The sequence below is a fragment of the Wyeomyia smithii genome, chromosome 2 (genome assembly GCF_029784165.1).
Source record: "Wyeomyia smithii strain HCP4-BCI-WySm-NY-G18 chromosome 2, ASM2978416v1, whole genome shotgun sequence".
Lineage (NCBI taxonomy): Eukaryota > Metazoa > Arthropoda > Insecta > Diptera > Culicidae > Wyeomyia > Wyeomyia smithii.
The window spans coordinates 102741657-102768068 of NC_073695.1; the positions used below are offsets into that span (position 1 = coordinate 102741657).

The window sequence follows — 26412 nt, forward strand, 5'->3', positions numbered from 1 at the left end:
TGTTCGATCATTTAGGAAATATACACCGTAAGAATTAGGAATTCTTCTTGAAAAATAGTCAAAAAATAATTATGAATTAAATGTCTCAGAAAAACAGAAAAGTTTTAAAAAAAAACTGCACGTTTTTTGCTAAATATTGATGTTTGTTCGAGCTTGCTGGAATAAAAACTAAAGAAGTTATAATTTTTTGAAAAAAAAAACATTTTTTTTAATTTTAGAGACTTGAAATATTTGTATCATTATTAGACACTCGGCGCAGGACATTATTGGGATAATCAAACCACAGACATACAGACGTGCCACACGATGACGATTTCATCGACCAGAAAAATAACGATAACTTTGAAATTTAGCTTAGTGGGCAATAATGCCGCTAGTGTCGCTATAAGGAAGCGTGCACATTCATTATCAAAGACAAAAACCATCAGTAATGCCGCTTGTGTTGATTCAAGCAAGCGTGCACTGCACACCCATTAGCAAAGACAAAAACCGTTTTACGAAAATAAGTTAGTAGGCAATAAGCAAATACATCATATCAAGAAGACTGGGAACTTTGCCTGAGAGTGAGCGACACTTTTGGCAGCGCAGTCTTTTGAGTAAAAGTAGAACTAACGCATGCTAGTGTGTGTGCTGGCGATGCGAATGCAAACCGAACGCACAGGCTGGGTTACCCACCTACGCACACTCTGTCTTCGCAGCGATATAATTACCAGCATTTTGATAGCAAATTTCCACCTTTAATGAAAGGAGTGCGCTGTTTGATTTGACGCTTGCCATTTGTATGGGATCAATCCAGAGATGCCAGTCTTCTGGATATGATGTTTTTGCAATAAGCCAAAATGGTGGCGCATTAGTGTAACGTTTCGAATAAGGACGAAGATTTTTTAGGATTTCTGTACGAAGAGGCACGTCTGTTTGTCTGTAATCACACTATGAGATTAACTCCTGAGCATGAGGACTTTTCCAAGCCAAAATATTTGGCAGAGCATCGGCATTTTTCATTCGATGAGAAAATTGAGGAAGTTTTTCTCGTCGATTCGAAAATTTTGGTGCTACGGCAATAATTTTAGTTTAAAAGAGAGCTTCGCCCAGAAATAGATCGGGAAGGCTGACAGAATCCGCGGGTCGTAGTGATGCTCACAGGGTTCAATGTGAGTGTCGTAATGATCACAGAGCTCAAGACGCTTCTCACATCATCAAGTGCGAATAACAGTGCTCAATGTGCTGTTCTTCTCCTGCTATTGTACCACACTGAGTTACCATATTCGACCACCCGAAAAAAGTTACTCATCAGCAATTCGACTTACAGCAGAACGAAGCGAACGAATCTGACAAAGCAAACGAAGCGTCGGGAAAGACCAATGACGTTTACAAAGCATATTGAAAAAAAAAACCGTTGGTTTTGGTGAGAATTAGTCAGCCTATACACCAGAGAGACGCCGAGACACTCACCGTTAAGGCAACTGTCAACATCAAAACGGGCGAGTTGTATCATTTTGCATTGCCGTTATCCGTTTTGATGTTGACAGTTGCCTTAACGGTGAGTGTCTTGTCATTTCTCTAATGTATAGGTTCGCTAGTGAGAATAGATGCGTACAAGACACGTCGCCGCATAGGGTGGGCAAGCGAATTCTCTGTTAATCGGATAGGGTGTTCGATACATCTGAGAAGAAATGTATTCTTGACAGATTAAATTTTGCGGGGTATAGTTTTAGGAGTTAGCTTAGATGTTCGCACGTTTTGTTTGAGATGTTAGAGAAAGAAAAAAATTACATTCTTTCATTGTAAGTTTTTATATTTTTGTTTCTTGGAGTCAACTGATTATAGTTTTCTGAAATTTAAAATGAATTTAACAAAACTGAAAACATCGGCAAGGCACCGATATTTTATTGCCTCTGTGGCTTCAACCTTTTCCTCCACAGTATCCTCCAACTTTTTTTTTTCGCGCCGCGGCTCATCACTGCTAGACTCTTTATTTTTAAAAACTAGAACTACATAGCAGTGTTGGCTAAAGAAAGCTAATCGCTTCGGTTCACCCAGAAAAAAAGACCCGAAGAATATGACTGATGCGAATCGTACGACTGGTGCGAACGATGCAAAAGAAGTGAATGATGCGAATCATCTGAATATTCTGACTGATGATATTACCACGAAAAAAACCCTCTGTCTTCCACTCCTATTGATTTGATCGAGTCTGGATCGAAGATGGTGCGAAGAGAAAAAAAACTGCTGATACATAAGTCACTCACCATGGCACCTGTACTGAGTACTGCTGATTGCAGACAACGTATTTGAATGTATTGAAGCGATAATCAGCAACACTGGTTGCAGGTTGTGGATAGCGAAACAACCTCCAGAAAAAAGAGGTGAGTCGACGCCGCCATAAGCGTCTTAGCCCAAAAACCCGGTCCTGAAGTAAAACCAGGAGCCCAAACAGCGTCTGCACTCCAGAGGAGCGGCTGAAGTAAGAAATGCGGTGTCTCGTCAGCTACACACAAGACGGCAGCCCCGTCACGAGACTAGCCATCGCCACCCTTGTAAGGCGTCATAGCAAAAAACACTTCACTACGAATAGAAGTCAAGAAGAAGAAACGGATCGGAACAATCGGCAACGGCCTAGGCGACAATAGGAGGATAACGATTGGAAGTTTGGAACATGGAACTGTAGATCGCTTCGGAACCCCTTTACTTCGGCATCGTAGTGCTGCAGGAACTATGCAAGAAAGGAGAAAATGTACGGAGGATGTGTGGCCGCAGAACCCATTATTTCCAGAGCGGCAACACAACAAATGAGCGGAATACCGGCTTTATTGTGTTCGGCAGGCTACAAAGTCGTGTGTTCTAGTGGCAGGCGAAATTAAAGGCCGGTTCTACAACTACTCCATCATCAATGTGCACTGCCCGCATGAAGGTTGACCCAATGTTGAAAAGGAAGCTTTCTACGCACAGCTGATGGACTTCTACGACAGCTGCTTGCAGCAGGACATCAAGATCGTCATCGGGGATATGAACGCTCAAGGTCGCACACCGAGACGAACCACGGCCAAAGTAAACTTTGCAGCTTCCCGAGGATTGGTATTTCAAAGTACATTCTTCCCCCGCAAGAACATCCACAAAGCCACTTGGAAATCACCTGATCAACGAACAACAAACCAAATTTACCGTGTGCTCATCGAAGTGCGGACATTGACTCGGACCACTAGTTAGTAGCGGTTTGTATGCGCTTAAAACTGTCGACTGTCTATCAGTCACTTTGCACTTCGTAAGACGCTAAGATCCACTCGAGTGGGCCGTCGTACGAAGCTGAAGCTGTACAAAACACTACTTACACCGGTGGTCCTATACGGGCTAGAGACGACAACACTGCTCTCAGAGAACCTTAGCGCCCTGGGAATTTTCGAACGGAAGGTGCTGCGAACCATCTACGGTGGAATACAGACTGAAGATGGAGAATGGCGTAGATGCATGAACCACGGGCTGCAGCTGGTTGAAGTTTACAGATGGGCCGGACAGGACGCAAGGACGCCGGGCAACCAGGTTAAAACGATTCCGAGGCCGAATGGACGCGAGGCCGAATGGACGCGAGGCCGAATGGACGCGAGGCCGAATGGACGCAAGGCCGAATGGACGCGAGGCCGAATGGACGCGAGGCCGAATGGTCGCGAGGCCGAATGCATACAAGGCCGAAAGGACACAAGACCAAGGAGAAGTGATGCGGAATATGTTATTATTAGTGCCGTCTCGTTTCCTTGCCCTCGATTATGCGTCTTCGCCGCATGATTTCAAGAAAAGTATTACATTCAACTTATATCTTTTAGGAATATAATAACACCTGAACTACATAATTGGATCTCATGCGTTCGTACAACATCGCATTCGGCCTTGCGTCCATTCGGCCTCGCGTCCATTCGGCCTTGCGTCCATTCGGCCTTGCGTCCATTCGGCCTCGCGTCCATTCGGCCTCGCGTTCATTCGGCCTTGTGTCCATTCGGCCTCGCGTCCGTTATGCCTTTTGGCAGTATGCCTCGTATCCATTATGCCTCACATCCATTATGCCTCGCGTCTGTATGCCTGGCATACTATGCCTAACATCCATATGCCTAGCGACCATATGCCTCGTGTCCCGTCCCCAGTAAAATACTTGAAATATTCATTGGAATGCTGGGAAAAATTACCTTGGCTTTGAAAATCAATCACACTAGCCATGGCAATGATATGACGGACGCCGCGTGCCATCGTTCGGCTTTGCGGAGTAAAACTTCGGTTTTAGGTGTAAAACTTCGGCTTTCTCTTTTGCTGAAGTGTAAACGATTCGTTTTCCCCGTGCAGAATGAATAGGAGTGAGCAGTTGCTTGTCAGGTGTAGCGTAAATGAATCGCGCGCGCGGAGTCCTTTGATCCCCGCGTAAAGCAAGTGTAAAACACACGTTGAAGATTAGTATGAGAAATCCTACTTTTGTAACCTTGATCCACTCTAATGAGTATTGTGCGCATCGGCTTTTGACCACACGACTCTCGTCCTGGTTTTGAGCTGTTGTCGAAATTAACATCCCGGGCTCATGGACGAATAGTAGTAAGGCACGATGGAGTTATGTTTTAAAAAAATAGATTGCATTTAGTGAAAGTAGGTACTAGAAAGTTAGAATAAGAATGTATAGAATGTATAGAAGGCGTTTGATAGCTGCTTTGTTGGTCAATGAGCAAAATACGAAATTCGATTTTAATACCACTAGAAAACCTCTTGCCATTGGACATTTTTCTAGGTTTCCATTACAGAGCAGTGGAAAAGGCATTCGTGCCTTTTAAGGGGCGAGCAGCGAATTTGAAATTACCATGATCTATTTTAAAATAGAGTACATTTTTTTTATTCTGGCTTATTTACCGTCGGTCTATTTCCGCCACTGTTGTTGTGCCAATCACCGACGCCCGGGGAGGCGACTCCACCCAGGACCCTAACTCACGACCCGTTGATTAACGGACCGGCGCCAACGGCTTTACTTCCTCATGCGATGGAAGGCGTGATCCCAGAGATTTTTCGCCTCAGAAAATCTCCCGGTGTCGGCTAGGATTGAATCTAGACCAGTTGGGTTGGTTGTGAGTGGATCACGCCACCTCACAACCATCGACACCTATGTCGGCGGTGGGATTCGAACCCAGGCGTCGAGCGTGGTTGGCGGAGACGTTACCAACCACGCTATGCCCCCGCTCAAAAGAGAGTACATGTTGACTAGTAGAGAGTGTGTAAGTTCTTCGAGTTTTGGTACTAAGATTATGATAGATGGGCGTATCTATATAGCAGTCGATGAACTTGTGTACCTTGGTACTGCTGTGACATGTGACAACGATGTTATCCGCAAAGTGAAGCGACTGATAGCAGCCGCAATCAGGATCTTTTACGGTCACGTAACCTACTGAGATTCAGCAGCATGCATGCCCGCACGAAATTTGCGCTCTACAGGACGCTGATTCTCACGGTGGAAACGGCCATAAGTGTTGTTCAATGGAGGAGGCCGGACGGCGAACACTTGAAGTCTTCGAGGGTAGGATCGGTGACTCCGTGGTAGACCCCGTAGTTAGATGTGTTGTGGAAACCCGACCGACGGGTGTTTTGGGGCGATTGGAGACGATCATAATCATCAATCAATCAAGCTTCGCAGAACTCCTGGTATAGTATCTTCGGCTAATAATATAAACAAAAATTTTGTCTTTCTATAAAAAAAATACACTGTAAAAAAATTGAATTGAAAAAAATAGTTTTCTCTTTGAAAATATTATAGCTAATAGCTATTAATTATTTTACTTTTTATCTTACCAAGTTCAACAAAAATCAGATCTTTAAAAGTGAGTTCTTTAGTTAATATATATATATATATATATATATATATATATATATATATATATATATATATTTTTAACTTTTTTCAAGAAGAAAATTTTTTTTCTGGGAAAACAAAAATACTATCTACAACTTTGCTGAAGACATCCATAAATTAAATAAATAATTTTGGCTCAGATAAAAAAAAAATTATGAAAATTGTAACTTTTTTTCCCAATTTTAACTGATATAGTATTTGTGAAACGGATCACCAAAAATCGCGATATCTATTTTTTGAAATAATAATCAAAAACATCAAAAGTTTTACCTGAGAGCTTGATTACCTACCCTTTTTTTTTAATTTGAGTAAGTTTTCAAGTTGTTATTGACATTTCAAATTTGAGTCAATAATTTTAAAAAATATGCATATCTCTAGAAATAATGCATCGAATTTGATGATACTTTCACAGCTGGTGCATCCGCAGTTCCAGTTTATGCAAATATTTTTATGAAGAAGAATTTATTTTTTCAGTAATAACTATTTAACACAAAATGTTGAAAAACGATGTTCTGGGGCACTTAAAAATTTTAAAACAATCACAAGTATTTTTGACATAATTTTGAAACTTTCCTGGGAAAATAAATCCAATCAAACACTGGTAGCGGTCTTGTCTACTTATTATTATTATTATTATTATTATTATTATTATTATTATTATTATTATTATATCACTTTTATTGTAAAATTTCAAAATATTTCCACATATTTATCTAATAGTAATACAAAATCTATATCCATATGACAAATGCTCTAATGAATCGTCAGACGACGCCTCATACCAAAAAATCGTTTTAATTACACCCCGACCCCAGTATCTCCTGTGCGAAAAGAAGTATACGATATATAGCTATGAGGTAGTTCATTCAAAACCACCTATCTGCGGGCTATATCGAGACCGACGTCATCGGAATGCACCAGAAGGAAGTGCACGAGACAATATACATTGGAATACGCTGCGAGGAGCAGGATTGATGTAGACCGACCGGCCCTACAAGGCAAACTTACTCCTAATGTGTTTAAAAATATATCAGTGCAAAATATATGAAGGGTATAGCGCGGAATAGCGAAATGAAGAGAAAACAATAAAACGATCAATAAAAGGATTTTTTGTACATCGTTTACATATTATTAAAGTTTAATCGTTTATTGACAAACTTGCTTCACGTTTTTTAGGGCATGTTACTAGAACATCTGTTTTGAGATATTCTAGTATATAAATCGACAATATTCGAATTATTCGGCAAAAAATCCGATGGGAGTATGAATCGATGTGGATTGAAACTCTCAGTTTGTTTGCATATTATATTTTTTTGCATAATTGTATAGACGAAAAAATGATAAGAGCCAGCCTGCCGAATTGTATGTTCAAAAGGTTCAAAATCGCTAGATTGTCAACTTTTTTTTAAACAATTTTAACTTACAGCACAACAAATTACTCCTAGACTTTCCGTTTTACATGGGTTGTTTCCGCTCAATTCAAGATAAGCGCACTTGTTGGAGAAGGGTGGCTCACACCGGATTGAAAATTCATGAAAGGTTCGTAAACGAACAAAAGGTTTGCGAGGCTAGCAATACTTTAAAGTACACTTCAGCGTCCATCCAGGCGACTTTTCAAAACCGGTTGGAGCTAGACGCAATTAGTATTCTGTGTGCCCTTATGTGAGAGTTTGACAACAAGGATCTAACATTTTGGGAATTGAGAAATGCAAATTTTGCCTCCAAGGTGCATTTTCATTAGTTCAGCACTCATAAAGTCATAGGTAGTAAATAATTTTTTCGTCCTAGTTCGATGCTTTGCGGACTTCATTATATTGCTTTGTATATTGCTATACGTAAACAAAACAGCAATATGTCACACGTTTCAAGTAGAAAGCACTATAACGAGTCATAATCTGTAATTACATGTTCATTTACATCCCCTGGGTGTTGGCATATAACAGCTAGTTTGAATAAAAACACTAGTGCAGGCTCATCCAGCCATTTGGTATTATAAGTACATCTGCTAGGATCACCCTGAGTAAGTTGCATTGATGATCCATATAAATCCTTGAAATGATAATCTGTAAGGTACCCTTATTAAATTGCCTTCGGCGATTGGACGCTTTTAATAAGTAGGTTCACTTGTATTGCACTTAAGGACATTAAAAGTATAATTGTTGGTGATTCATTGTTATAAGGTCAGCTCATTCAGAATGCTCAGAATAAAACCAATATAAGGGTGGTGTCAACTGTATGCCGCCTAGAAAAATCATAGAAACGATAAATGACTTTTCCTAGATCAAATTTTTTTTATTGAAAACAAAAATCGTATAACAAATCTGAATAAACAGAAAATACGAATCTTGAAGGTTTGTACATGAGTTCCACAAAATTGAAAACAGGCAAATTACAGACTAGACATTACATTGAATAAATAATAATTAATGACATAAATTTCCTATATACTATGATTGCTAGGGTGCCAATCATCGTATGAAGAAAAGTGACCAGAAAATAAAAAAAAACCTATACAAAACGTTCACCAACCCGAAAAACACCCTGTGCAAAATTTCAGCTTAATCGGACACCACCCTTGTAAGAAATAAATGAACTACCCTAATGAAAATCAAATTCAAAATACCTAGTGAACATTAAAACAATTTCATCGAGCTGTGAATCAATTCAGAAGCCAGTTCTAAAATATTCCATATTAGGCCTTCGGTTGCCCAGAAAACGGGTAAGTCCCAGAAGGTCGATTTTCGGCAGTTTTAAGTCATTTGGCATCGAAAAAAAAGTTTCGATTTTCCCAATTTCATGTAGGGTAGGTGAGCCATTAGCGCAATGGTACTAGTTATGGCACCACTTCATTTAAACTTTATAGGCCATAACTAGTCTATGCCATAATATGAGATATCGCCATAACTGGTATGCTTCCCCTTGGTAGATTTTCGATGGTCGAAAAATCACAACTTTGAGCGCTTTGAGGCACCCCCGAATTATGTCCGATTGAGCTGAAATTTTGCACAGATGATTTTTTTGGGCCAATGAACAAAATGTACATGTTCGGTTTTCGAAATTTGACATGAACCTTTTCGCTGCCACCCTAGTCTATAATATCTCATGCAATTTTACACGACGATCGTTTTGTAGCTTTTCTTCATATCATTTCCGGTTTGATTACGTCATCTGATTTTTACAACCTCGTTTCAACCATGCTTCCCAATATTTTTTAAACATCAATATATCGACCTTATTTCAATCACATTTTAAAATATTGAATTTTGGTCTTAAGTTTAACCACTATAATCATAAAACAAGGTTCAAACATCTAAGGACGGTTTTTTCGTTTTAGTTTCAACTCAAAAAGTCCTTTTTTACGCGGTCCCATACAAATACGGAACGCATCCCCGCGTAAAATTAGTAGAATATTTCAACTTACTTTCTTAACGAAGAAACGTAAAGGGACGGAAATAGGGTATTCATTGGTAAAAAAAACTCGTTCGCGAAAATAGGCCTAACTTCTAGTAGTTACTATTTGCACTACTAAAAGTAGTTTGTTATCAGCTATCTGCATTTGTCATACTAATTTCAGAACAGTGAATAAGTTGACGAGATTGTCGAGCTCAAGGGCCCATTTTTTGTAGTGTTACTCACTTCACAATCTAGTAATTGTACACTAAGCCAAGGGGTAACATCGTACAGTAAACATGCATACGATATGACACATAACGTTATGTACAATTGAGAAGTACAACACATTTCGTCTGCTCTCCTACCAGGGCTTGTTTATCTAGAGTTTATGTTGTGTTTACTGTTGAAAATAGCTACTTACAATGCAGAGCATGTCTGGCCTCTGTTTGAACTAAGCTGTGGTTGCTCAAAGTAATATTTTTGTCTGAACAACGGCCTGGCTTTGTTCCAGTAGCTTCAAGGCTGTTTGGCTAATCTGAAACTCTATTGTTTTATTTTTAACCTACTTCAACCTTCAACCGAAAATATATTTTTCAATACAATCAAATTAAAAAAAATCAGTCGAGTACATATTATTCTATATCAAATTCATTATATTTAGTAGAAAAGGCTCAGTCACCCCGGCTGAAGTCAAAATGAAAAAAGACAGGAAGTCTCCTTGCGTTCATATATTAGGGGCCATCCACATACCACGTGGACAGATTTTTAACGATTTTGACCCCCCCCCTCCCCCTCCGTGGACAACTGTCCATATAAATTCTGAAAAAATTGTATGGACCGTGGACATTAGCCAACCCCCCCCCCCCAAAGCTGTCCACGTGGTATGTGGATGGCCCCTTATTATGCGTCAATGAACTACAGGGAAGACCACCCGGAGCTTAGAAAGATTCCCTGCCGTGCATTCGTGCGTCATCAGGAACTGCGAGAACAGCATGAGATTACTGGGAAGGTTTTATACGAGCACTATTATGGTTGCTTGATTTCTTTTCATTTTCCAACCCACTCTGAGTCAGTGGCAATTTTCAGCTTTAATTTTTTAGAATTTGTTCATGTTGACTCACAGTTTGATCTTTCCTACTGGATCTACTGGGTATGTGAGTAAATTCGATACTTTTTTAACCGTTACACACAAACGTTAACAGCTGATACGATTAATGTCTACCTATAATCATCCTCAGTGCATTTGAGGCCAGGTAATATGCGTGAAAGAATTTAATGGAAAACTTTTCCGTTTTCATTATTTAATTTAGCTGATCAATAAAGTCGACAAAAATTCAAGTGCTTTTATCTTGATAAAAGTAAATAGTGAATAAGTAGAAAACATAACATAAGGCCTTCCGTTTATTACTAACGTCGTAAAGACTGTGGTATTATATCTCTCCTTTTATTGAAATTGTTAGCTTTTGCACAGACATCTAAATACGCAATGTTCGTTCAAAGTATCGAATGATGACGTAACGAAGACCTCCGTGCGGGTTTCCTTAGTATCTCGTGATAGTATGCATACACTGCATGTGTATTATTTGCCGTTCAACAATAGTTCTGCAATTACTGTCTGAACTAAACTGGATTGAATGGATGAGACCAGAAAATTGCAGCTGTCTAGACAGCTTGCCGGCGCGATAGGAATCATTGACAGCACCCGCAAGATTGCAAGTGTGATAATGAGAACTAGTTTGCAGCCTGTGAATATCTAGGAGGGCCATCAGGATGAACAACTACCTGCAACTAAGCCGTTGAACTAAAATGATGATGGTTGCATGTGACAAAAAATAGAAGAACAAAAAGTTGTGAATGTTTATAACTTACTGTATAAGTATTTTAACATTCCTCCCGTTGACATTTATTATATACCTACTTTATGTAGAACTTTCGATCGCAACCAAAATATATTTATAAATCAATAATGATTAACAAAACCAGCAACTAGTTACTATGCAGAAACAATTCAACTGCAGTTAGAAAAAAACAAAGATTTTTTTAGATACAATGTCCTTTTTTGTTATTTTAAAGTTGTGATCATCTGATAGCACAGTTTTCAAAGACAAAAGTCTTTGATTATTCTTTGATTGAATATTCGACAAATATCCAAAATCCGGATTCTGTATGTTCAGATAGTTTAATCAAACTTAACCCTCTAGTGCCCAATGCCGCCATTTGGCGGGCTTCAGTCGAAGTTCCGAGCTTTAATAAATACTTAAAAAGTGTTTATAATGGTTTATAATGATTTTATCGAAGTCCATTTAATTTTAATTTAAGGAGTAAATGTAGTAATGAAGATAGAAAATTAAACTAACTGAAAATATGATTGTAGAAACAACGAAAAATATAGTTCAGCAGGTGGGACTCGAACCCACAACTTCCAATCTCCGGTCAGATGTGTTCCCGTTACACCACTGCAGAACGTTAAAGTCGTAGTTCTAGAATCGAAGTCCATTTAGAAATTAATTTGGGCACTAGAAGGTGGAGGTTGTAAAAAAAGAACATTTCTCACGTTGCGTATTATTCAAAAGACAACACAAAATTTTGAATATCCGGATATCTGACTTTTCAATTATCCGTATCCAGATATCCAAAAGGTATTTGTTTATCTACCCGTGATCCGGAATCCGGATATCCGGATATCAACAGAACAACCGAAATCATAAAACCCAAAACTTTTCTTTTTTCCAAAAAATCATTGAGCGCTTACATTTTTTTTTCAACATTGATGAAGATGAAGGAAATCACTCAGGTTATACCACATCGAAATAGTCATTTTCAAAGATTAGTTCACGCGGCCAGGAAGATGTTCTCAAAGAGGTGTACTTTAAGAGAGCCTTTTCAAGAAATTAGTAGACTATTGTTACTAGTTCCTACTTCTATGTCAAGCTCACTGCGCTTCTATACAAAGCCTCCTTTTCACCTGACAATATCATCGCCAATTACAATTTCCTAGAGCGCCCTCAAAGATGTTACTCTGGCAAATTTAATTATAAGAACGTCTCATTTTATCAATAGAAAAGGTTTCTTTTTCTCCTCGTAAAAAAATCCCACTGAAGAACTAAAAATTTCAAGAGAGAGTAGTTCTGTAATATATTAGACCATTTCCGAGAGAATAAAAACGATAACTTTTCGTTCATATTGATTACAGTTAAGCATAATTTTCGAACTACAGGGTTATTTGTCCCCGGCAGCACTATTTATGTACTACTAATATCCTTAATTTACACTCGCAATTTCTGAATTAGATAAGTAATTATAACGTTTTTTGATCGTGATCAACTACACTATTACGTCTTCAAAAAAAAAAAAAAAAAAACAGTCATACAATTTACGATCAAAGGAGTACCAGATATCTAGCTTCATTACTATATCAGTATTCCAGTGAACGAGAGTAATTACTATTTTTTTACCAAAAAATAATTACTTATTTTTACCAAAAAAACACTAGTTCGTATTCTAAATACGGAAAAATGTACACGTAAATAGAATTAAAATAAATAAAGTGTTTTACAATAGTTTAATCAGTAAGTTTGTTTGAAATTTGAAATATGCAATCCAGTTTGAATATACTAACTACTTGTGTACTGCATCTAAAAATTTGCACGTATCGCACATGTTTTGATTTCGGACTCATAGAGCAACTGCCTCTCAGAAAGGAAACTCGTAGCCTCAAGATTACAGTCAGCCATTGGTTATTAGTTCGAATCTTAGTAGAATCAGCCCGTTCGGTGTCAGAGGGACGGTAAATCAATCCCAAATTAGCCACGTTACCGTGGTTGCTATAGCCCGCAAAACAAAAGTGCTAGGTGTTTTGTTACGTTACGTAGACGGATTTCGCGCCAAATGAACCCGCGGTTGGCAGCACCCTCTCCGAATTGGTTGAAACTTTTTGGGTGTGAAGACATCACCTAATTAAGCATCTCTGCATACTTACTTTTTCCAAAATTTGTCTAGACTGTCTTCTGAAAAGGGCGAAACTTTTTTTGCCGATTTTTTGTAAATCAATATAATTCAAAAACGGTAAATTCTACAGAAAAGTGTTCTATGAGTAACTTTTAGGAAATTGTCTGAATTTTCATAAAAAATATGAAAAAAATTATATATCAAGTCCTACACTGAAAAAAAAAATGCAATTTAAACACAAAACATCGATTTAAAAAAAATGGTCATCTCCGAATTGGCTAAAAATTTTTATGGTGAAAGACAACATTGTTGGCTACATTTCGTTCATACATCACAACTTGAGCATATTTAAGGAAAAAAAGTTATTCTCTAAAATAAAAAATGAAAATGCAAACTAAAACCAAGGTACATTATTTTTTTAGTGTAAAACACCTTGATAGAGTGAAATACTTGTTATGTTGTGTAAATGTGTAATGTCAATCGTGCCATCGTTCGGCTTTGCGGAGTAAAACTTCGGTTTTAGGTGTAAAACTTCGGCTTTCTCTTTTGCTGAAGTGTAAACGATTCGTTTTCCCCGTGCAGAATGAATAGGAGTGAGCAGTTGCTTGTCAGGTGTAGCGTAAATGAATCGCGCGCGCGGAGTCCTTTGATCCCCGCGTAAAGCAAGTGTAAAACACACGTTGAAGATTAGTATGAGAAATCCTACTTTTGTAACCTTGATCCACTCTAATGAGTATTGTGCGCATCGGCTTTTGACCACACGACTCTCGTCCTGGTTTTGAGCTGTTGTCGAAATTAACATCCCGGGCTCATGGACGAATAGTAGTAAGGCACGATGGAGTTATGTTTTAAAAAAATAGATTGCATTTAGTGAAAGTAGGTACTAGAAAGTTAGAATAAGAATGTATAGAATGTATAGAAGGCGTTTGATAGCTGCTTTGTTGGTCAATGAGCAAAATACGAAATTCGATTTTAATACCACTAGAAAACCTCTTGCCATTGGACATTTTTCTAGGTTTCCATTACAGAGCAGTGGAAAAGGCATTCGTGCCTTTTAAGGGGCGAGCAGCGAATTTGAAATTACCATGATCTATTTTAAAATAGAGTACATTTTTTTTATTCTGGCTTATTTACCGTCGGTCTATTTCCGCCACTGTTGTTGTGCCAATCACCGACGCCCGGGGAGGCGACTCCACCCAGGACCCTAACTCACGACCCGTTGATTAACGGACCGGCGCCAACGGCTTTACTTCCTCATGCGATGGAAGGCGTGATCCCAGAGATTTTTCGCCTCAGAAAATCTCCCGGTGTCGGCTAGGATTGAATCTAGACCAGTTGGGTTGGTTGTGAGTGGATCACGCCACCTCACAACCATCGACACCTATGTCGGCGGTGGGATTCGAACCCAGGCGTCGAGCGTGGTTGGCGGAGACGTTACCAACCACGCTATGCCCCCGCTCAAAAGAGAGTACATGTTGACTAGTAGAGAGTGTGTAAGTTCTTCGAGTTTTGGTACTAAGATTATGATAGATGGGCGTATCTATATAGCAGTCGATGAACTTGTGTACCTTGGTACTGCTGTGACATGTGACAACGATGTTATCCGCAAAGTGAAGCGACTGATAGCAGCCGCAATCAGGATCTTTTAGGGTCACGTAACCTACTGAGATTCAGCAGCATGCATGCCCGCACGAAATTTGCGCTCTACAGGACGCTGATTCTCACGGTGGTAACGGCCATAAGTGTTGTTCAATGGAGGAGGCCGGACGGCGAACACTTGAAGTCTTCGAGGGTAGGATCGGTGACTCCGTGGTAGACCCCGTAGTTAGATGTGTTGTGGAAACCCGACCGACGGGTGTTTTGGGGCGATTGGAGACGATCATAATCATCAATCAATCAAGCTTCGCAGAACTCCTGGTATAGTATCTTCGGCTAATAATATAAACAAAAATTTTGTCTTTCTATAAAAAAAATACACTGTAAAAAAATTGGAAAAAATAGTTTTCTCTTTGAAAATATTATAGCTAATAGCTATTAATTATTTTACTTTTTATCTTACCAAGTTCAACAAAAATCAGATCTTTAAAAGTGAGTTCTTTAGTTAATATATATATATATATATATATATATATATATATATATATATATATATATATATATATATATATATATATATATATATATATATATATATATATATATATATATATATATATATTTATTTTTTTTTTTTTTTTAACTTTTTTCAAGAAGAAAATTTTTTTTCTGGGAAAACAAAAATACTATCTACAACTTTGCTGAAGACATCCATAAATTAAATAAATAATTTTGGCTCAGATAAAAAAAAAATTATGAAAATTGTAACTTTTTTTCCCAATTTTAACTGATATAGTATTTGTGAAACGGATCACCAAAAATCGCGATATCTATTTTTTGAAATAATAATCAAAAACATCAAAAGTTTTACCCGAGAGCTTGATTACCTACCCTTTTTTTTCAATTTGAGTAAGTTTTCAAGTTGTTATTGACATTTCAAATTTGAGTCAATAATTTTAAAAAATATGCATATCTCTAGAAATAATGCATCGAATTTGATGATACTTTCACAGCTGGTGCATCCTCAGTTCTAGTTTATGCAAATATTTTTATGAAGAAGAATTTATTTTTTCAGTAATAACTATTTAACACAAAATGTTGAAAAACGATGTTCTGGGGCACAAAATTTTAAAACAATCACAAGTATTTTTGACATAATTTTGAAACTTTCCTGGGAAAATAAATCCAATCAAACACTGGTAGCGGTCTTGTCTACTTATTATTATTATTATTATTATTATTATTATTATATCACTTTTATTGTAAAATTTCAAAATATTTCCACATATTTATCTAATAGTAATACAAAATCTATATCCATATGACAAATGCTCTAATGAATCGTCAGACGACGCCTCATACCAAAAAATCGTTTTAATTACACCCCGACCCCAGTATCTCCTGTGCGAAAAGAAGTATACGATATATAGCTATGAGGTAGTTCATTCAAAACCACCTATCTGCGGGCTATATCGAGACCGACGTCATCGGAATGCACCAGAAGGAAGTGCACGAGACAATATACATTGGAATACGCTGCGAGGAGCAGGATTGATGTAGACCGACCGGCCCTACAAGGCAAACTTACTCCTAATGTGTTTAAAAATATATCAGTGCAAAATATATGAAGGGTATAGCGCGGAATAGCGAAATGAAGAGAAAACAATAAAACGATCAATAAAAGGATTTTTTGTACATCGTTTACATATTATTAAAGTTTAATCGTTTATTGACAAACTTGCTTCACGTTTTTTAGGGCATGTTACTAGAACATCTGTTTTGAGATATTCTAGTATATAAATCGACAATATTCGAATTATTCGGCAAAAAATCCGATGGGAGTATGAATCGATGTGGATTGAAACTCTCAGTTTGTTTGCATATTATATTTTTTTGCATAATTGTATAGACGAAAAAATGATAAGAGCCAGCCTGCCGAATTGTATGTTCAAAAGGTTCAAAATCGCTAGATTGTCAACTTTTTTTTAAACAATTTTAACTTACAACACAACAAATTGCTCCTAGACTTTCCGTTTTACATGGGTTGTTTCCGCTCAATTCAAGATAAGCGCACTTGTTGGAGAAGGGTGGCTCACACCGGATTGAAAATTCATGAAAGGTTCGTAAACGAACAAAAGGTTTGCGAGGCTAGCAATACTTTAAAGTACACTTCAGCGTCCATCCAGGCGACTTTTCAAAACCGGTTGGAGCTAGACGCAATTAGTATTCTGTGTGCCCTTATGTGAGAGTTTGACAACAAGGATCTAACATTTTGGGAATTGAGAAATGCAAATTTTGCCTCCAAGGTGCATTTTCATTAGTTCAGCACTCATAAAGTCATAGGTAGTAAATAATTTTTTCGTCCTAGTTCGATGCTTTGCGGACTTCATTATATTGCTTTGTATATTGCTATACGTAAACAAAACAGCAATATGTCACACGTTTCAAGTAGAAAGCACTATAACGAGTCATAATCTGTAATTACATGTTCATTTACATACCCTGGGTGTTGGCATATAACAGCTAGTTTGAATAGAAACACTAGTGCAGGCTCATCCAGCCATTTGGTATTATAAGTACATCTGCTAGGATCACCCTGAGTAAGTTGCATTGATGATCCATATAAATCCTTGAAATGATAATCTGTAAGGTACCCTTATTAAATTGCCTTCGGCGATTGGACGCTTTTAATAAGTAGGTTCACTTGTATTGCACTTAAGGACATTAAAAGTATAATTGTTGGTGATTCATTGTTATAAGGTCAGCTCATTCAGAATGCTCAGAATAAAACCAATGTAAGGGTGGTGTCAACTGTATGCCGCCTAGAAAAATCATAGAAACGATAAATGACTTTTCCTAGATCAAATTTTTTTTATTGAAAACAAAAATCGTATAACAAATCTGAATAAACAGAAAATACGAATCTTGAAGGTTTGTACATGAGTTCCACAAAATTGAAAACAGGCAAATTACAGACTAGACATTACATTGAATAAATAATAATTAATGACATAAATTTCCTATATACTATGATTGCTAGGGTGCCAATCATCGTATGAAGAAAAGTGACCAGAAAATAAAAAAAAAACCTATACAAAACGTTCACCAACCCGAAAAACACCCTGTGCAAAATTTCAGCTTAATCGGACACCACCCTTGTAAGAAATAAATGAACCACCCTAATGAAAATCAAATTCAAAATACCTAGTGAACATTAAAACAATTTCATCGAGCTGTGAATCAATTCAGAAGCCAGTTCTAAAATATTCCATATTAGGCCTTCGGTTGCCCAGAAAACGGGTAAGTCCCAGAAGGTCGATTTTCGGCAGTTTTAAGTCATTTGGCATCGAAAAAAAAAGTTTCGATTTTCCCAATTTCATGTAGGGTAGGTGAGCCATTAGCGCAATGGTACTAGTTATGGCACCACTTCATTTAAACTTTATAGGCCATAACTAGTCTATGCCATAATATGAGATATCGCCATAACTGGTACGCTTCCCCTTGGTAGATTTTCGATGGTCGAAAAATCACAACTTTGAGCGCTTTGAGGCACCCCCGAATTATGTCCGATTGAGCTGAAATTTTGCACAGATGATTTTTTTGGGCCAATGAACAAAATGTACATGTTCGGTTTTCGAAATTTGACATGAACCTTTTCGCTGCCACCCTAGTCTATAATATCTCATGCAATTTTACACGACGATCGTTTTGTAGCTTTTCTTCATATCATTTCCGGTTTGATTACGTCATCTGATTTTTACAACCTCGTTTCAACCATGCTTCCCAATATTTTTTAAACATCAATATATCGACCTTATTTCAATCACATTTTAAAATATTGAATTTTGGTCTTAAGTTTAACCACTATAATCATAAAACAAGGTTCAAACATCTAAGGACGGTTTTTTCGTTTTAGTTTCAACTCAAAAAGTCCTTTTTTACGCGGTCCCATACAAATACGGAACGCATCCCCGCGTAAAAAACCGTAGTGAATTGAACCACACATTGCAAATTCGTTGACAAAAAAGATATAAATTATTCTAAAAAATTAATAGGATTTGATGAGTTACTAGTAGAATATTTCAACTTACTTTCTTAACGAAGAAACGTAAAGGGACGGAAATAGGGTATTCATTGGTAAAAAAAAACTCGTTCGCGAAAATAGGCCTAACTTCTAGTAGTTACTATTTGCACTACTAAAAGTAGTTTGTTATCAGCTATCTGCATTTGTCATACTAATTTCAGAACAGTGAATAAGTTGACGAGATTGTCGAGCTCAAGGGCCCATTTTTTGTAGTGTTACTCACTTCACAATCTAGTAAATGTACACTAAGCCAAGGGGTAACATCGTACAGTAAACATGCATACGATATGACACATAACGTTATGTACAATTGAGAAGTACAACACATTTCGTCTGCTCTCCTACCAGGGCTTGTTTATCTAGAGTTTATGTTGTGTTTACTGTTGAAAATAGCTACTTACAATGCAGAGCATGTCTGGCCTCTGTTTGAACTAAGCTGTGGTTGCTCAAAGTAATATTTTTGTCTGAACAACGGCCTGGCTTTGTTCCAGTAGCTTCAAGGCTGTTTGGCTAATCTGAAACTCTATTGTTTTATTTTTAACCTACTTCAACCTTCAACCGAAAATATATTTTTCAATACAATCAAATTAAAAAAAATCAGTCGAGTACATATTATTCTATACCAAATACATTATATTTAGTAGAAAAGGCTCAGTCACCCCGGCTGAAGTCAAAATGAAAAAAGACAGGAAGTCTCCTTGCGTTCATATATTAGGGGCCATCCACATACCACGTGGACAGATTTTTAACGATTTTGACCCCCCCCTCCCCCTCCGTGGACAACTGTCCATATAAATTCTGAAAAAATTGTATGGACCGTGGACATTAGCCAACCCCCCCCCCCCCCCCCCCAAAGCTGTCCACGTGGTATGTGGATGGCCCCTTATTATGCGTCAATGAACTACAGGGAAGACCACCCGGAGCTTAGAAAGATTCCCTGCCGTGCATTCGTGCGTCATCAGGAACTGCGAGAACAGCATGAGATTACTGGGAAGGTTTTATACGAGCACTATTATGGTTGCTTGATTTCTTTTCATTTTCCAACCCACTCTGAGTCAGTGGCAATTTTCTGCTTTAATTTTTTAGAATTTGTTCATGTTGACTCACAGTTTGATCTTTCCTACTGGATCTACTGGGTATGTGAGTAAATTCGATACTTTTTTAACCGTTACACACAAACGTTAACAGCTGATACGATTAATGTCTACCTATAATCATCCTCAGTGCATTTGAGGCCAGGTAATATGCGTGAAAGAATTTAATGGAAAACTTTTCCGTTTTCATTATTTAATTTAGCTGATCAATAAAGTCGACAAAAATTCAAGTGCTTTTATCTTGATAAAAGTAAATAGTGAATAAGTAGAAAACATAACATAAGGCCTTCCGTTTATTACTAACGTCGTAAAGACTATGGTATTATATCTCTCCTTTTATTGAAATTGTTAGCTTTTGCACAGACATCTAAATACGCAATGTTCGTTCAAAGTATCGAATGATGACGTAACGAAGACCTCCGTGCGGGTTTCCTTAGTATCTCGTGATAGTATGCATACACTGCATGTGTATTATTTGCCGTTCAACAATAGTTCTGCAATTACTGTCTGAACTAAACTGGATTGAATGGATGAGACCAGAAAATTGCAGCTGTCTAGACAGCTTGCCGGCGCGATAGGAATCATTGACAGCACCCGCAAGATTGCAAGTGTGATAATGAGAACTAGTTTGCAGCCTGTGAATATCTAGGAGGGCCATCAGGATGAACAACTACCTGCAACTAAGCCGTTGAACTAAAATGATGATGGTTGCATGTGACAAAAAATAGAAGAACAAAAAGTTGTGAATGTTTATAACTTACTGTATAAGTATTTCAACATTCCTCCCGTTGACATTTATTTTATACCTACTTTATGTAGAACTTTCGATCGCAACCAAAATATATTTATAAATCAATAATGATTAACAAATCCAGCAACTAGTTACTATGCAGAAACAATTCAACTGCAGTTAGAAAAAAACAAAGATTTTTTTAGATACAATGTCCTTTTTTGTTATTTTAAAGTTGTGATCATCTGATAGCACAGTTTTCAAAGACAAAAGTCTTTGATTATTCTTTGATTGAATATTCGACAAATATCCAAAATCCGGATTCTGTATGTTCAGATAGTTTAATCAAACTTAACCCTCTAGTGCCCAATGCCGCCATTTGGCGGGCTTCAGTCGAAGTTCCGAAAAGCTTTAATAAATACTTAAAAAGTGTTTATAATGGTTTATAATGATTTTATCGAAGTCCATTTAATTTTAATTTAAGAAGTAAATGTAGTAATGAAGATAGAAAATTAAACTAACTGAAAATATGATTGTAGAAACAACGAAAAATATAGTTCAGCAGGTGGGACTCGAACCCACAACTTCCAATCTCCGGTTAGATGTGTTCCCGTTACACCACCGCAGAACGTTAAAGTCGTAGTTCTAGAAACGAAGTCCATTTAGAAATTAATTTGGGCACTAGAAGGTGGAGGTTGTAAAAAAAGAACATTTCTCACGTTGCGTATTATTCAAAAGACAACACAAAATTTTGAATATCCGGATATCTGACTTTTCAATTATCCGTATCCAGATATCCAAAAGGTATTTGTTTATCTACCCGTGATCCGGAATCCGGATATCCGGATATCAACAGAACAACCGAAATCATAAAACCCAAAACTTTTCTTTTTTCCAAAAAATCATTGAGCGCTTACATTTTTTTTCAACATTGATGAAGATGAAGGAAATCACTCAGGTTATACCACATCGAAATAGTCATTTTCAAAGATTAGTTCACGCGGCCAGGAAGATGTTCTCAAAGAGGTGTACTTTAAGAGAGCCTTTTCAAGAAATTAGTAGACTATTGTTACTAGTTTCTACTTCTATGTCAAGCTCACTGCGCTTCTATACAAAGCCTCCTTTTCACCTGACAATATCATCGCCAATTACAATTTCCTAGAGCGCCCTCAAAGATGTTACTCTGGCAAATTTAATTATAAGAACGTCTCATTTTATCAATAGAAAAGGTTTCTTTTTCTCCTCGTAAAAAAATCCCACTGAAGAACTAAAAATTTCAAGAGAGAGTAGTTCTGTAATATATTAGACCATTTCCGAGAGAATAAAAACGATAACTTTTCGTTCATATTGATTACAGTTAAGCATAATTTTCGAACTACAGGGTTATTTGTCCCCGGCAGCACTATTTATTTACTACTAATATCCTTAATTTACACTCGCAATTTCTGAATTAGATAAGTAATTATAACGTTTTTTGATCGTGATCAACTACACTATTACGTCTTCAAAAAAAAAAAAAAAAAAAAACAGTCATACAATTCACGATCAAAGGAGTACCAGATATCTAGCTTCATTACTATATCAGTATTCCAGTGAACGAGAGTAATTACTATTTTTTTACCAAAAAATAATTACTTATTTTTACCAAAAAAACACTAGTTCGTATTCTAAATACGGAAAAATGTACACGTAAATAGAATTAAAATAAATAAAGTGTTTTACAATAGTTTAATCAGTAAGTTTGTTTGAAATTTGAAATATGCAATCCAGTTTGAATATACTAACTACTTGTGTACTGCATCTAAAAATTTGCACGTATCGCACATGTTTTGATTTCGGACTCATAGAGCAACTGCCTCTCAGAAAGGAAACTCGTAGCCTCAAGATTACAGTCAGCCATTGGTTATTAGTTCGAATCTTAGTAGAATCAGCCCGTTCGGTGTCAGAGGGACGGTAAATCAATCCCAAATTAGCCACGTTACCGTGGTTGCTATAGCCCGCAAAACAAAAGTGCTAGGTGTTTTGTTACGTTACGTAGACGGATTTCGCGCCAAATGAACCCGCGGTTGGCAGCACCCTCTCCGAATTGGTTGAAACTTTTTGGGTGTGAAGACATCACCTAATTAAGCATCTCTGCATACTTACTTTTTCCAAAATTTGTCTAGACTGTCTTCTGAAAAGGGCGAAACTTTTTTTGCCGATTTTTTGTAAATCAATATAATTCAAAAACGGTAAATTCTACAGAAAAGTGTTCTATAAGTAACTTTTAGGAAATTGTCTGAATTTTCATAAAAAATATGAAAAAAATTATATATCAAGTCCTACACTGAAAAAAAATGCAATTTAAACACAAAACATCGATTTAAAAAAAATGGTCATCTCCGAATTGGCTAAAAATTTTTATGGTGAAAGACAACATTGTTGGCTACATTTCGTTCATACATCACAACTTGAGCATATTTAAGGAAAAAAAGTTATTCTCTAAAATAAAAAATGAAAATGCAAACTAAAACCAAGGTATATTATTTTTTTAGTGTAAAACACCTTGATAGAGTGAAATACTTGTTATGTTGTGTAAATGTGTAATGTCAATAAATTAGGTAATAGTAGAACCAGTGTTTTAGTGTTGTTTTTGACTCTGGAAGCAAAATCCTGCGTGAAGCACGTGGCCGCTGTAGAACATAGGTAACCCAAACGCGGTAGGTAATTTTCTCCCGAGACAGCTGCTGCTGATGTTATGCCTGCTACAATACATGTTTATTCTACCTGCAGAATATATGTTTATTCTACGTACGTATTTTTTACCTATTGTATCTGTTGTGATTTCATATTAAGGCATAAATTAGAAGTAGAGTGGCACTTTTTCGCAACATCACATGGGAAAGGTCCCTGTGACGCAATCGGAGGTACTCTGAAACGAATGGCAAAGAGAGCCAAAGTCTTGCCCGAGATTACGGAAATACTATTAAATCTCCAAGAGAACTTTACGACTGGGCAGTTCAACAAACAGACAAATGTATAACTAAATGAAAATTCTGCTACATATGCAAAGAACAGTACACAAAAATGTCAGAGGAACTAGAAGAACTATTCAGTCAAGTAAAACCACAGAAATTTCATAGTTTTGTACTTTTAAGTAAAAATCAAATAGCAGTTAAAGGATATTCTAGTTCAGAAGATGACCCAAAAATATTTACTGTATTTAGTAGTGGTAAGAAATAGATGCTGAGTGATTATGTTTGAAAATAAAACATTTGAATTATAAAGTAAAAAAATCGATTTTTTCTTTCACATTAACACCATTTTCATAGGTAAATTTATCAGGTAGGTTCATAAGGTGTGAGAAGCATTCACATCTGTAATACTATGAACTTTAGGTACATGCATACACATAATATATTGAAATTAGGCATTGAGTTTTACTTGTTTTAAATTGTTTAAAACTAAAATAATAAAAACATAACAAGTATTTCATTCTATCAGGTTGTTTAAAATTGAAAAATAATATACCTTAGTTTTAGTTTGCGTTTTAATTTTTTATTTTAGAGAATAACTTTTTTTCCTTAAAAATGCTCAAGTTGCAATGTATGATCGAAATGTAGCCAACAATGTTGTCTTTCACCAAAAATTTTTTTAGCCAATTCGGAGATGACCATTTTTTTAAATCGATGTTTTGTCATTAAATTGGTTTTTTAGTGTAGGACTTGATATATAATTTTTTCCATATTTTTCTATGATAATTCAGACAATTTCCTAAAAGTTACTTATAGAACACTTTTTGTAGAATTTACCGTTTTTGAATTATATTGATTTACAAAAAATCGGCAAAAAAAGTTTCGCCCTTTTCAGAAGACAGTCTAGACTAATTTTGGAAAAAGTAAGTATGCAGAGATGCTTAATTAGGTGATGTCTTCACACCCAAAAAGGTTCAACCAATTCGGAGAAGGTGCTGCCAATCCTTGAGACGATTTGGGATGAAATCCGTCATGAGCGGCTAAGCACGACGAAAAATGACACAAGCCAGTAGACCGTTTGACACAAGCCAGTAGACCGTTTGGGGGTTTGTTTGTAACTAACGTAAAACTCCGTAAAACGTTAAATTCGGGTGAGGGCAAGTGGATTCAGTTCAGTTGCACTGAAAAAAAGAGAAAGGAATGAACATTTACTGTTAGTTCAGGCGTATTCCGAAAAAGGAAAGCGAAATTTTCGAACTCTGTTTGTAAGAGCACTTTCAATTATGAAGATTTTCAAAATATTGTATGATATGTCAAATAACCTTAACAAAAATGCCTCAACGGACGTTTTCTTATTTTAGTTTTTTTTTTGCTCATGCTAGTTAGGCTACAAGCGGTTGTATTATATTGCATCAAGATAATAATAAATTAAATTAACAGCAAACCAACAGTGTCCGAACGTTCGATTCGTTCCCATTTACTAAATTGGATGACAAACAATAACCACTCCCGACTCCGTTTTGTAGGTACACTAAACACCATTGCTGTATCCAAACTGCATATTTGATGAGCTATACCAGGTGCATAGTTATTGTGAAAAATGACACTTATAGCACTGTCAGAGACAGATGAAACCAAACGGTCACCAGGTGCGGGTTAGCCAACGATTAAAAATGGAAATAAATGAGAGTATGATGGTGTGGGATCATCACAGCAAAACAATTGAAGCTTAGCTGAGGTCAGTAGAACTCAATTATGGAAATGTGTGCTGAATGTGGTTACTGTTAGAAGACACGAGGTATACATATGCTTTTATGTATTACTAATAGCTACTGGTTTCCCTGTCATTTGAGACGCCGGTTCCTGTTCGATAATTTCGGCAAGTTGCAAGTCTACTCTAGTACCAAACTCGTTCTTTAGAAATAGATCTACAAATAATTCTGTCCATGTATGTAGCAGTAAGAAATTAAATTAAGTAGCACAAGTGGGTTTAAACGACAATAACAATATATAGTTATCATAAATTGTTGGCGATAGGCCAACGAGCAGGCGAAGAAAAAGGAACGGTTTCCGACTACCCAAAACTGTATTTTTAACAGAAATTAAATAATTCCTACAAAGGTATAATTTAGAGTTAAAGTGTGCTTAATTTATACACTACAGGCTCGTAACTTACGTTTAGTTTTCCTTTTCCCTCTATCCTTTGAAATATCCTTCTTAATTGTTCCTGTCCTAGCACGAGGTCCCTGATTTTCTCTCCTTTATCCTCCAGCTTTTAGGTTACCTTTAATAAATTTATAAAAGTTGATTTCCTAGGGTTTAAGCAACACTCGTTACCACGTATCGTTTAACACTTCAGCTTTAGCGTTAATCTAAGTTTAGCACTAATAATTTGAGCAAAAAATTTATTTAAGACTAATGATTCAATATATAATATATTTAATATTCCGAGCAATTTGTTCAATAGCCACCGTACAATTCTAGAATGTTCCAATCTGCATGACACTGCCAAAATGAAGGATGACAAACGTAAACCGCCGAGAGCAAGGCGCGATGACAGTTCTCCCCACCGCTGCTGAATCCAAAGCAACTAAGATGCAAGGTGAGATGCGCCGACCGAGGGGTCGTAACACTCCCCCCCCCCCAGGTACGCCAGGTCCCTGGCTTACCTCCTCATTGCGTCGAACCTCCAAAACAGCAAGCTTCGTCACTGGCCACTCGTAAATACTCGCCTGGGTCTG

At 37.0% G+C, this 26412-nt stretch overlaps 1 protein-coding gene across 4 annotated transcripts in view; it reads right to left on the minus strand.

The window, feature by feature from the left end:
- The window catches only part of LOC129725697 (beta-1,3-galactosyltransferase 5), a 58183-nt gene that overhangs the window by 9982 nt on the left and 21789 nt on the right, over positions 1 to 26412 (minus strand). Inside the window, exon 1 of one of the 4 annotated variants that reach the window (XM_055681784.1) lies at positions 12885 to 13277. The exons of 2 other annotated variants lie outside the window; for them this stretch is intronic. The gene's annotated coding sequence lies outside the window, so the exon portion shown is untranslated. Of the gene's footprint in view, positions 1 to 5315; positions 5340 to 12884; positions 13278 to 26412 lie in introns of those variants that run through there. One more of the 4 variants, XM_055681785.1, reaches the window with a different exon arrangement.